Source organism: Nicotiana sylvestris, chromosome 12 (assembly GCF_000393655.2).
Source record: "Nicotiana sylvestris chromosome 12, ASM39365v2, whole genome shotgun sequence".
In the NCBI taxonomy this organism is placed as follows: Eukaryota; Viridiplantae; Streptophyta; class Magnoliopsida; order Solanales; family Solanaceae; genus Nicotiana; species Nicotiana sylvestris.
This window is the reverse complement of record NC_091068.1, coordinates 138245815-138256312: the sequence shown is the minus strand read 5'-3', so window position 1 is coordinate 138256312 and position 10498 is coordinate 138245815.

The following is a 10498-nucleotide window of genomic DNA, read 5'->3' as shown; positions in this document are numbered from 1 at the left end:
CGCCTAAGTGTAAGTCACTTCCCTAATGCCTTTTATCAATTGAGAAAACTTTTACAAAAATATTGTACTTAGATTATTTTCAGCAATCAGTAGCATTAAAAGTAGTATAGAAACAAATTCAAGCATGGTTAGAAGTGCAATTAAAAGCAACACTCTGCACATGTTTATTTACGTGGGTCCTGTCATAGCCTTGTCATTACCTCGTCGAGGTTAGACTCGACACTTACGGATTACATTGGGTCAGTTATACTCATTCTACACTCTGCACTTCTCGTGCAGATTTTGGTACTGATCCCAGTTGTCTGTGAGGCGTATCGGCTCAGATTAGCATTTGGAGACTTGAGATAGATCTGCTGGCATCTGTAGACCTTTAAGTCCCCTTCCATTTCCCCTATTTACTGTTCTTTTCATTCAAGACAGTTGTATTTATTTCAAACCCTATTTGTAGAGATTCTAGAAGCTCGTGTACTTGTGACTCCATATTCGGGCTGTACTTAGATATTATTGGTATTTATATCATTTTGCACTCCGTTTAGTTTCATTTCAGTTTAATTGGTTTTACTTATTTGAAATGATTAAAAATTGGCTTAAATATCCTCTAACGTTGGCTTGCCTAGCAAGAGAAATGTTAGGCCTTATCCCGGTCCCGAAGGTAGGAATTATGGGTCGTGACAGTACCTCAACAAATCCTATTACTTCAATGTATTCTTTAAACAAGTCAATATAAGAGAGGTGTTCTACTTTATAACTACTCAACATGTGCACATCTTTCTTAGTATAAGACAATGTAGATTCCAATACTCACTCACCCCCATAATTAAAATACAAGTTCACTTTATCCACCATCCTTCGAATAAAATCACATGCAATAATAATAAAAAGGCAAAATGGGACCACATCAGCAGTATTTAAGGCTTAAACAATAAAAGTATAAAGATATGAAACCCCACCATCAATTAACTATACAAATCGATAAAACCCCTAGCTTTAATATGTAGGACCAACACGACAAGGATTACCACAAACAAAAGTGACATAAATAAATCTAGAAAGGTACAAACAATAGCTCGATAACATAAAAACATCACATGGAAAAGACATAAACTCGTCAGTTCCCAAATATTCCCCAACCCTATAATTTAATAACATAAAGCTGTAAATACTTACTTTAATCGAATGATATTGCAAGATAGTGCTGGAAATCAAAGTTGTTTTGTTTTGTGCGCACCACATCGGAGCAATCCATGAACCCTAAAGAACCCCTAAAATCTCCATTTGATGTTTTAGATAGAGGAAATGAGAGAAATGGTAAAGAATGAGTGTTTTGTCATTGGGTATAAGCCAAAAGAACTGACCCACATAAAAAAGAGTGGGCCGGATCGGTTAAACGGGTTGAAATTTACCCAAATATAATTTCAGCCTCAATGAGCCACGTGGCCAAATGAAAGAATGCCACATCATTTAATGAGAGGCCCACATGAAGTGCCATTAGTTGCGGGGGCAATTTTGACAATAGAATTAACGTTCTATATATTTTCAGACGGATAGATGGATGGGGGATTTTTATAAACCATTTAACATATGATAGGAGTATTTTAGGCCATGTTGGGGTTAGATGCCATCACGTCTGGGTGAGATTTTGGATCGTGACAAGTACGAAACTATTCTCTATAAAAATTGACTTTCCGGCGTACCAAACACAATTTAAAAAAGGGAAAATGTTCAAATTTGGCCATGAACTATGCAATATGATCTAAATTTACCATCTGTTAATAATTATGGTCAAATATATCCTCGCGGTTACCAAAATGGGCCAAGTTTGCATTATTTTAAACAAAAAATTATTAGAAGTGTTTTAAAATAGTGGGGGTGTGAGGATAAACATTTTACTTGATATGGGGCGAGGGTAAGCCTCGAGGCAGGAATTGTCAGCCCCAGGGATCTTTAAAAATTTTAATTTATAAATTAGTAAAATAACATAATAACACAAAAAATATAAAATATAAATTAAAAGTTTAAAATTTTAAAAACTTTAAAGAAACTCATAGAAAATAAAATATCTAGCATGTTTTTTAATTATAAATAATGCATATAAATCACGTATAATAGTCTTAGCTTTCAAACGATTAAAAACTTACAATTTCTTAAAAAATATAATCAAACTCCACATTTTACCTTTCTAAAAAAACAATAATTTTTATAAGTACTATAATTAAAATATTACTCATTCATGAATAAATACAAATTAGTTTAAAATATCAAATTAATAAAAGTCTATAATTAGCAAGACATATGAACTAAGACATGACCAATAACAAGTGAAGATATAAATTTGTTATAAATTCGCAATATTATGACTCATTATTTGAGTTACGCTTAATCTTCATATTTCTACGATGAGTAAAACTTTTACCATTTATTTGTTAAAGAATTTTGAGGGTCAATGATGCTAATTAGGAAATTCAGCATGTGATTTGCGTTAGAACTGTTAGACGAGCCTCGAGCGTTGGGCGTTAAGCATGTTTAACGCACACGCTCGGGCACTTGAGACGTAAGTCACAAACTAATCCTCACACATGAGCCCCAGTGCGTTTTGTAAGTGTCCTGCCCAGGGCGAGCCCCGGGCGAATCCCAAAAGTGTCTTTTAAAATACTGATCATCAGACACTAATTAATATTTAATTAATCTGATAAGCATAAAAGGAAAAAAAGAAAAAAAAGCTTCTGGTGAACAAAAATGAGGAAGGAGTACTCAGGTCTTCATCCCCGTCCAAAACCCAGACTTCTCCTTTTCATAACTTTAAGTTCTTACGACGCCCTTTTAACACTTCCATTATTGCTAAACTCCTCCTTTTCCAGTTACGTTGGTAATTTCTCATCAAACTCAAGCAGCTCCAATGCCAAATTTAAATATCAGAAAGCATTGTCTACTCACTGTCACACCTCCTTTTGCGCGCCCGCCCCGAAGGGTTAAATGCGCGAGGGAGTTTTTCCAATTTAAGTGACAATATTCGAAATGGGATTATTTATTTAATTCAGAGTCGCCACTTGGGAAAGGTTTGGCTTTTGGTGTCCCAAGTCACCGGTTTATCTTGAATCCCAATTCGAGGAAAATATTCGACTTTCCAAATGAAGTCTGCGAACCAGAAATTCTAAGTAAGGAATTCTGTTGACCCGAGGGAAGGTGTTAGGCACCCCTGAATCCCGTGGTTCTAGCACGGTCGCTTAAATTGTTGTAATGGCTAAATATATGATTTTAATACATATTATAATTTATGTGCTTTATCAACTTTAAACTGCTTTTATTATTATTTTTTAATAGAATTGCAACGTCGTGAAAATGCATCTCGAACCACGTCGCAATCAATGCACCCATGGTTGTTAATACATTTCGACTCCGTTGAGATTTGGATTTGGGTCACATAAATGCACACCCAAATTTAAGAAAGTAATATTGTTAAAACGCGCCTAAAGAGACTATCACGTTATTGTTTTTGGGGAGGATCATGAAATGCGCTAAACGACCCATCCCAGATTCTAAGTATTAAATATATACATTTATGAGGGCCCCGCAGTTTGTGCATCTCATTTGGCGAGGCTCGTCTCATTTTATGAAACGGGTAAACCTGCAATGACTACATCTTTATTATGTTCGTCTCTAAGAAATGGAAGAAAGAAAATACATTCTAATTAAATTGCATGCTTGGCCAACTCCGGATTCTTGTTTGATTATCTGATTAGTTGTTTATGAGGCGGGAATTGTTTCGTGCCTTATTTCACGGGGGAACATGCTGTTAATTTGCTAAAGGAGATTGCAGGCAAGATTAATAAAAATATTAAACTTACACTAAATGTTCTTCAAGTTCGAATTTAAACTAACTTATTTGGGCTTGATTAATGGAATCAACTACTTATTAGAAGATGCTACTAATTGGATTCGAAACTGCCTAATGGAATCCGGACGTGACAGAGTTAAATTAAATGATTTAAAGCTATATTGCGTTTGTCCAGGTTAGTAGCAATCTACCTTATACATACAGAGTATAAAAATGAAATCTAGTTATCGATATACCAATTACTCGTGCATTCCACGAATTACACAATTACATCATATGTACAAACTAAACAAGCTAAACCATTGTAAATCACAATAATTAAATAAACTAAGTTTTCAATTAGATACGAAACTACCTGTTGTATTTTCCTATTGAGTCACAACCTAAAGATTTGCACAAATCTACTAACACTTTATAAGACTATAGGTACAGCACCAAATGACTGAAAAATTCTTCGCGTCTTTCATTTCATACTCATTGTTACTGTTACATCAAGGTGAGATTCAAAATGTGTACCTGGATGCTGAAATGCAAAGAAGAACAAGGAGGATAGAGAAGTCAGCAGCAGTGGCAAAGGATAGCAGCAACAACAACAAATACAGCAGCAATAGCACACCCAGGCAGAATGAAACAACAGTAACTCAATGAAACAGTACCCAATGTCCCAGTAAAAGACTCAACGAGGCTCAGTTGAGACCCAGGAAACTCCAATGTTAATCAAACAGGTAATAGATGAATCCGACACAAGATTGAAACACAGTTTCTGATTTTCAAACACTCAAAGGAAAGAAACCCCAAATTTCGAATAAAACAAAGCAGTTGATGCTGATTTCAAACACAAAAGGTGAGGAAAAGCAAAGTTTTCAACTTCAATCAAACAGCAGAAATTTTCTTTTCTATCTCCCTCCCTGATTTCTGAAACCTTTCTTTTCTGATTTTTAGACTATCTTTGATTTTCTGAACTATCTTTTTTCTGCACTCTCCACTGTCTCTCCTGTCTGATTCCTCCCCCAACTAATGGAATCCTCCTCTATTTATTCTAGCATCAGCCCATTCAAAACAGCCTGTTAAAATCCACTGAACTCCCTCACATGTTCTCCTACTGTTTTTCCACTCAAAACTCAAAAGAAAAGTATTCCCCATGAGATTCCCCTGACAGACCCTTTCTTTACTGCTAAAGTGGCCTGTCTTTATTAAATTAAGCAAATATGGGCAGTGTGGTCATGTCCTGACAACACATGCTGTCCATTTCTATTCTAACTTCCTAACACATGCTGCCCATGCCATTAACTTGAACTACAATCTGCAATCTATGCTAACACTAACAGCTATCCAATCTTTAGGTGATTTCTGGTTCAAATACACAGGCTAAACATAGTGCAATTACTTCTCAGAAGCTTCAATAAGCAAATCAATCATATGAGTCAGATAAATACCATTCCAAATCGAAACTGATTGACGACATATATCGACTCGACTATACTAATTATAACACAAAACAAACAGTCGATCAAACAAACAACACAAATAAGGCATAAACTATTCTTGACAATTTTTGCACGATACAGGGGAACCACATGCATTATCGATTCGACGATTTAATCAAGCTGGAATATGTATATCACTATACGTATTCAAACATAAGCAGAATAACAATTGACCGAATAAAAGGTCTATCGGAAATGGAGAATAACTGACAGTGGAATCCCAGAAATAAACAAAACTAATTAAACATGCCGAACAAAACTAAAACAAACAACGAAATGGACTGACATGAAAAAGGAAAACAGAAATACCTTAAAGGCTTGAAAAATCAGAAGGCCCTGTCTCGGATTTGAATCGACCTTTCTTGGGGTTGAACGAACCCTAATCTTCTGGTTCAAACGGAGAAAAATCGGACTCAGGACTTCTAGGGTTCCTAGGGCAGATTTGGGATTCACGTTTTCCTGGTTGAATTCGAACCAAACCAAGCCTGGTTTGGTCATGAGGGAGGTCAGGGGAGTGCCTGACATGGATTTGGGGTGGTTTGGTGCAGGTCGAGGCCCGGCTCGAATCTTCAAATGAAGATTCGAGATGGTGGGGGAAGATTCGAGACCTAAGGTTAGCAGATCTATGTTCAGGGCGGTTGAGTGGTCCTAGGGTGTTAAGGTGGTGGTCACCGGCGTTGTTGCCGCCGGGTTTACGGTGAGGGGAAAGGGGGGCGGCGCTAGGGTTCTAAGGGGTTTGGGTCTGGTGAAAATGACCTAAGGGCAGGGGGGTCTGGCTTGGGGCGTTTGGTAAGAGGGATGGGCTTATATACGGGGTAGGTGAGTGGATCCAAGCCATTGGATCTGATGAGATCAACGGTTTGGATTTCTTTAACTATATGAAACGGGTTCGTTTTGTCTAAAAGAGGGTTGAGTCGGTTTGGACGGGTCGGGTTTAAACAATGGGTATGGATATGTGATGAGGGCCGTCAGATCCATTTGGTTTGAACGGCTGAGATGGATTGTTCTTGAAACGGCATAGTTTTGGTGTCAAACTACGTCGTTTAGTGGCCTGGGCGATGGGTCTCTTGGACCGGCTGCCTTTGGGCTTGTTTTTGGTGCTTTTGGGCCTCGAATTTTCTAAATAAAATGGCCCAATCCGATTTAGACCAATTTGCACTCTTTTCTTTTTATTTTCTAATTTAAACACAATACCTAATTAAAGTAAAACTAAACACATATTAATTAACACTTAACACAATTATCACACACACATTAAAATATTTAAATAGGTAAAATCACACTACGACAACAAAACACAAGACGAAAACATACATTTTGCGATTTTTCTTTAAAAACTAAACCATGATTTAATTAATTCCTAAATGTACAATTAAATCCCAAATAAGCATGTAATATATTTATTTTACATTTTGCGATTAACTACAAAAGAGGTAAACATTTACGGACAAAAATGATTACCAAAAATGTCACACAAATTCTCACAATTGTACCCGAAGGTAACTTGTTTTATTTTTTGATTTCTTTTTGGAGTGATTTCCGTGAAGCAAAAATCACGTGCTCACAGTTGCCCCTCTTTGCCCGAAAACACAAAGAGTTTTCGTGCAAAGATAAAGTGAGCGGATATGAGCGATTCTGCCCATTGGAATACTCCGTGTGAAGCATCTTTGAAAGACTTGACCAAATCTTTGCTTCAAAGATTTCCTACATATCCTGGGCTAAACAGGAATCAGGTCAATGTAGTTCGGGAAACTTTGGTAGCTGGGACTACCATTGGATTGCAATGCTTGTTGTTACTGCTGTTGCTGTTGCCGCTACTGCTTACCGACAGCCTTATTACAACCAAAGGAAGTTGAAACTGAACTAACTATTTATGTCTGTCAACCGCTAGTTACAAGATTCCTATCTATAATTCTTTTGCAACTTGATCTTGGGTCTAAGCTGATTCTGCTTGTAGACTTCGATCCAAATCTTGATCCTTGCAAGTTGTAGGCGCTTGTTTATTTCTGCAATATTGAATGAAACGGGATTGGCGGAGCTTCGGGACTTTGATCAAATTTTGGAGCGATCCGCCGTTTGTTTGTTCCAGTACTTGGGAACATCTTCTCTTTTTGTTCTTTTATTCTTTTCTTTATCCAAGATTGAGATTCATCCCGTAGGTCAACTCGATCCATGTGCCTCGAGGTCAGACCTACTGAGACAAAATAAAACAAACGAACGAAATTTTTCTGCCCCAGTTTCACTAGGAAAATTTCGTGAGTTAATTGCCATAATAATCTACAGCACTGATGCGGGGATTGAAAATTCTAGTCTACGAAGCGCAACTCAGGGATTGGAGCCCTAATGTCACAAAAGGTAAAAATGCACAACTCAGGGATTGGAGCCCTAATGTCGGCTTAACAGAAAAACGCTCAGTTCAGGGATTGGAGCCCTAAATTGGGAGGATTGCCAGGTTATGTTGGAAACTGTCTGGGTTATGTCGGAAAGATTCATCGGGTTATGCCGGAAAAGGGAGAGAGTCCTCGGGTTATGCCGGGAAAGTCATCGGGTTATGCCGGAAAAGGGAAAGAGTCCTCGGGTTATGCCGGGGAAGTCATCGGGTTATGCTGGAAAAGGGAGAGAGTCCTCGGGTTATGCCGGGGAAGTCATCGGGTTATGCCAAAAAAGGAAAAGAGTCCTCGGGTTATGCCGGGGAAGTCATCGGGTTATGCCGGAAAAGGGAAAGAGTCCTCGGGTTATGCCAGGGAAGTCATCGGGTTATGCCGGAAAAGGGAAAGAGTCCTCGGGTTATGCCGGGGAAATCATCGGGTTATGCCGGAAAAGGGAGAGAGTCCTCGGGTTATGCCGGGAAAGTCATCGGGTTATGCCGGAAAAGGGAAAGAGTCCTCGGGTTATGCCGGGGAAGTCATCGGGTTATGCCGGAAAAAGGAGAGAGTCCTCGGGTTATGCCGGGGAAATCATCGGGTTATGCCGGAAAAGGGAGAGAGTCCTCGGGTTATGCCGGGGAAGTCATCGGGTTATGCCAGAAAAGGGAGAGAGTCCTCGGGTTATGCCGGGGAAATCATCGGGTTATGCCGGAAAAGGGAAAGAGTCCTCGGGTTATGCGGGGGAAGTCATCGGGTTATGCCGGAAAAGGGAAAGAGTCCTCAGGTTATGCCGGGAAAATCATTGGATTATGCCGGAAAAGGGAGAGAGTCCTCGGGTTATGCTGGGGAAATCATCGGGTTATGCCGGAAAAGGGAAAGAGTCCTCGGGTTATGCCGGGGAAGTCATCGGGTTATGCCGGAAAAGGGAAAGAGTCCTCGGGTTATGCCGGGGAAGTCATCGGGTTATGCCACAAAAGGAAGAGAGTCCTCGGGTTATGCCGGGGAAATCATCGGGTTATCCCGGAAAAGGGAAAGAGTCCTCGGGTTATGCCGGGGAAATCATCGGGTTATGCCGGAAAAGGGAGAGAGTCCTCGGGTTATGCCGGGGAAGTCATCGGGTTATGCCGGAAAAGGGAAAGAGTCCTCGGGTTATGCCGGGGAAGTCATCGGGTTATGCCGGAAAAAGGAGAGAGTCCTCGGGTTATGCCGGGGAAATCATCGGGTTATGCCGGAAAAGGGAAAGAGTCCTCGGGTTATGCCGGGGAAGTCATCGGGTTATGCCAGAAAAGGGAGAGAGTCCTCGGGTTATGCCGGGGAAATCATCGGGTCCTCGGGTTATGCGGGGGAAGTCATCGGGTTATGCCGGAAAAGGGAAAGAGTCCTCAGGTTATGCCGGGAAAATCATTGGATTATGCCGGAAAAGGGAGAGAGTCCTCGGGTTATGCTGGGGAAATCATCGGGTTATGCCGGAAAAGGGAAAGAGTCCTCGGGTTATGCCGGGGAAGTCATCGGGTTATGCCGGAAAAGGGAAAGAGTCCTCGGGTTATGTCGGGGAAGTCATTGGGTTATGCCACAAAAGGAAGAGAGTCCTCGGGTTATGCCGGGGAAATCATCGGGTTATGCCGGAAAAGGGAAAGAGTCATCGGGTTATGCCGGGGAAGTCATCGGGTTATGCCAGAAAAGGGAAAGAGTCCTCGGGTTATGCCGGGGAAGTCATCGGGTTATGCCGGAAAGGGAGAGAGTCCTCGGGTTATGCCGGGGAAATCATCGGGTTATGTCGGAAAAGGGAAAGAGTCCTCGGGTTATGCCAGGAAAGTCATCGGGTTATGCCGTAAAAGGGAAAGAGTCATCGGGTTATGCCGGAGAAGTCATCGGGTTATGCCGGAAAAGGAAGAGAGTCCTCGGGTTATGCCGGAAAAGGAAGAGAGTCCTCGGGTTATGCCGGAAAAGGGAAAGAGTCCTCGGGTTATGCCGGGGAAGTCATCAAGTTATGCCGGAAGAGGGAAAGAGTCCTCGGGTTATGCCGGGGAAATCATCGGGTAATGCCGGAAAAGGGAAAGAGTCCTCGGGTTATGCCGGAAAAGGGAAAGAGTCCTCGGGTTATGCCGGGGTAGTCATCGGGTTATGCCGGAAAAGGGAAAGAGTCCTCGGGTTATGACGGGGAAATCATCGGGTTATGCCGAAAAAGGGAAAGAGTCCTCGGGTTATGCCGGGGAAGTCATCGGGTTATGCCGGAAAAAGGAAAAAGTCCTCGGGTTATGCCGGGGAAGTCATCGGGTTAGAAAAGAAATGTAGGAAAGAATCAGGAGGAGACTTCCCTTTTGGGTTCGTTATTGCAGCATAGCTATTTCTAATCTTTGCGCATTTCCCTTTAGCTGCGCCTGCCTCTCGCAGGGTTGTACCTGCTTTCTGCTTAGTTCGTCTTGTATTGCAACTGCTTCAACTTCAAACAAAGGAAAATTGTTAGTTTGAAATTGTGGTCGGTTTTGTGGCCTTCATTGTTTTTCTTGGTCCCAAGCCTCATTTCTGTTGAGAAAATTCTCCATTGATTGGCTTCCAAGGCGACCTCCTTTCAAACTGATAAGACTCAATATTTCAGGATTTCACGATGATTTGCGCGTGTAAGGCTCTGTTTCCTCCATCTCAAACTCTGCTTGGGGATTTTGAGGTAACCAGATGTCACGATCAGTCGGGATTGGACCGACGCACCACTGAAGCCGGGTATGTTCTTCACCTCTTTCTAGACACAGCCCTGTGAAACCGCCACCTTTTCTTTCTAGCATGTTTTGGGGCTTAGGGTTAAAACGAAA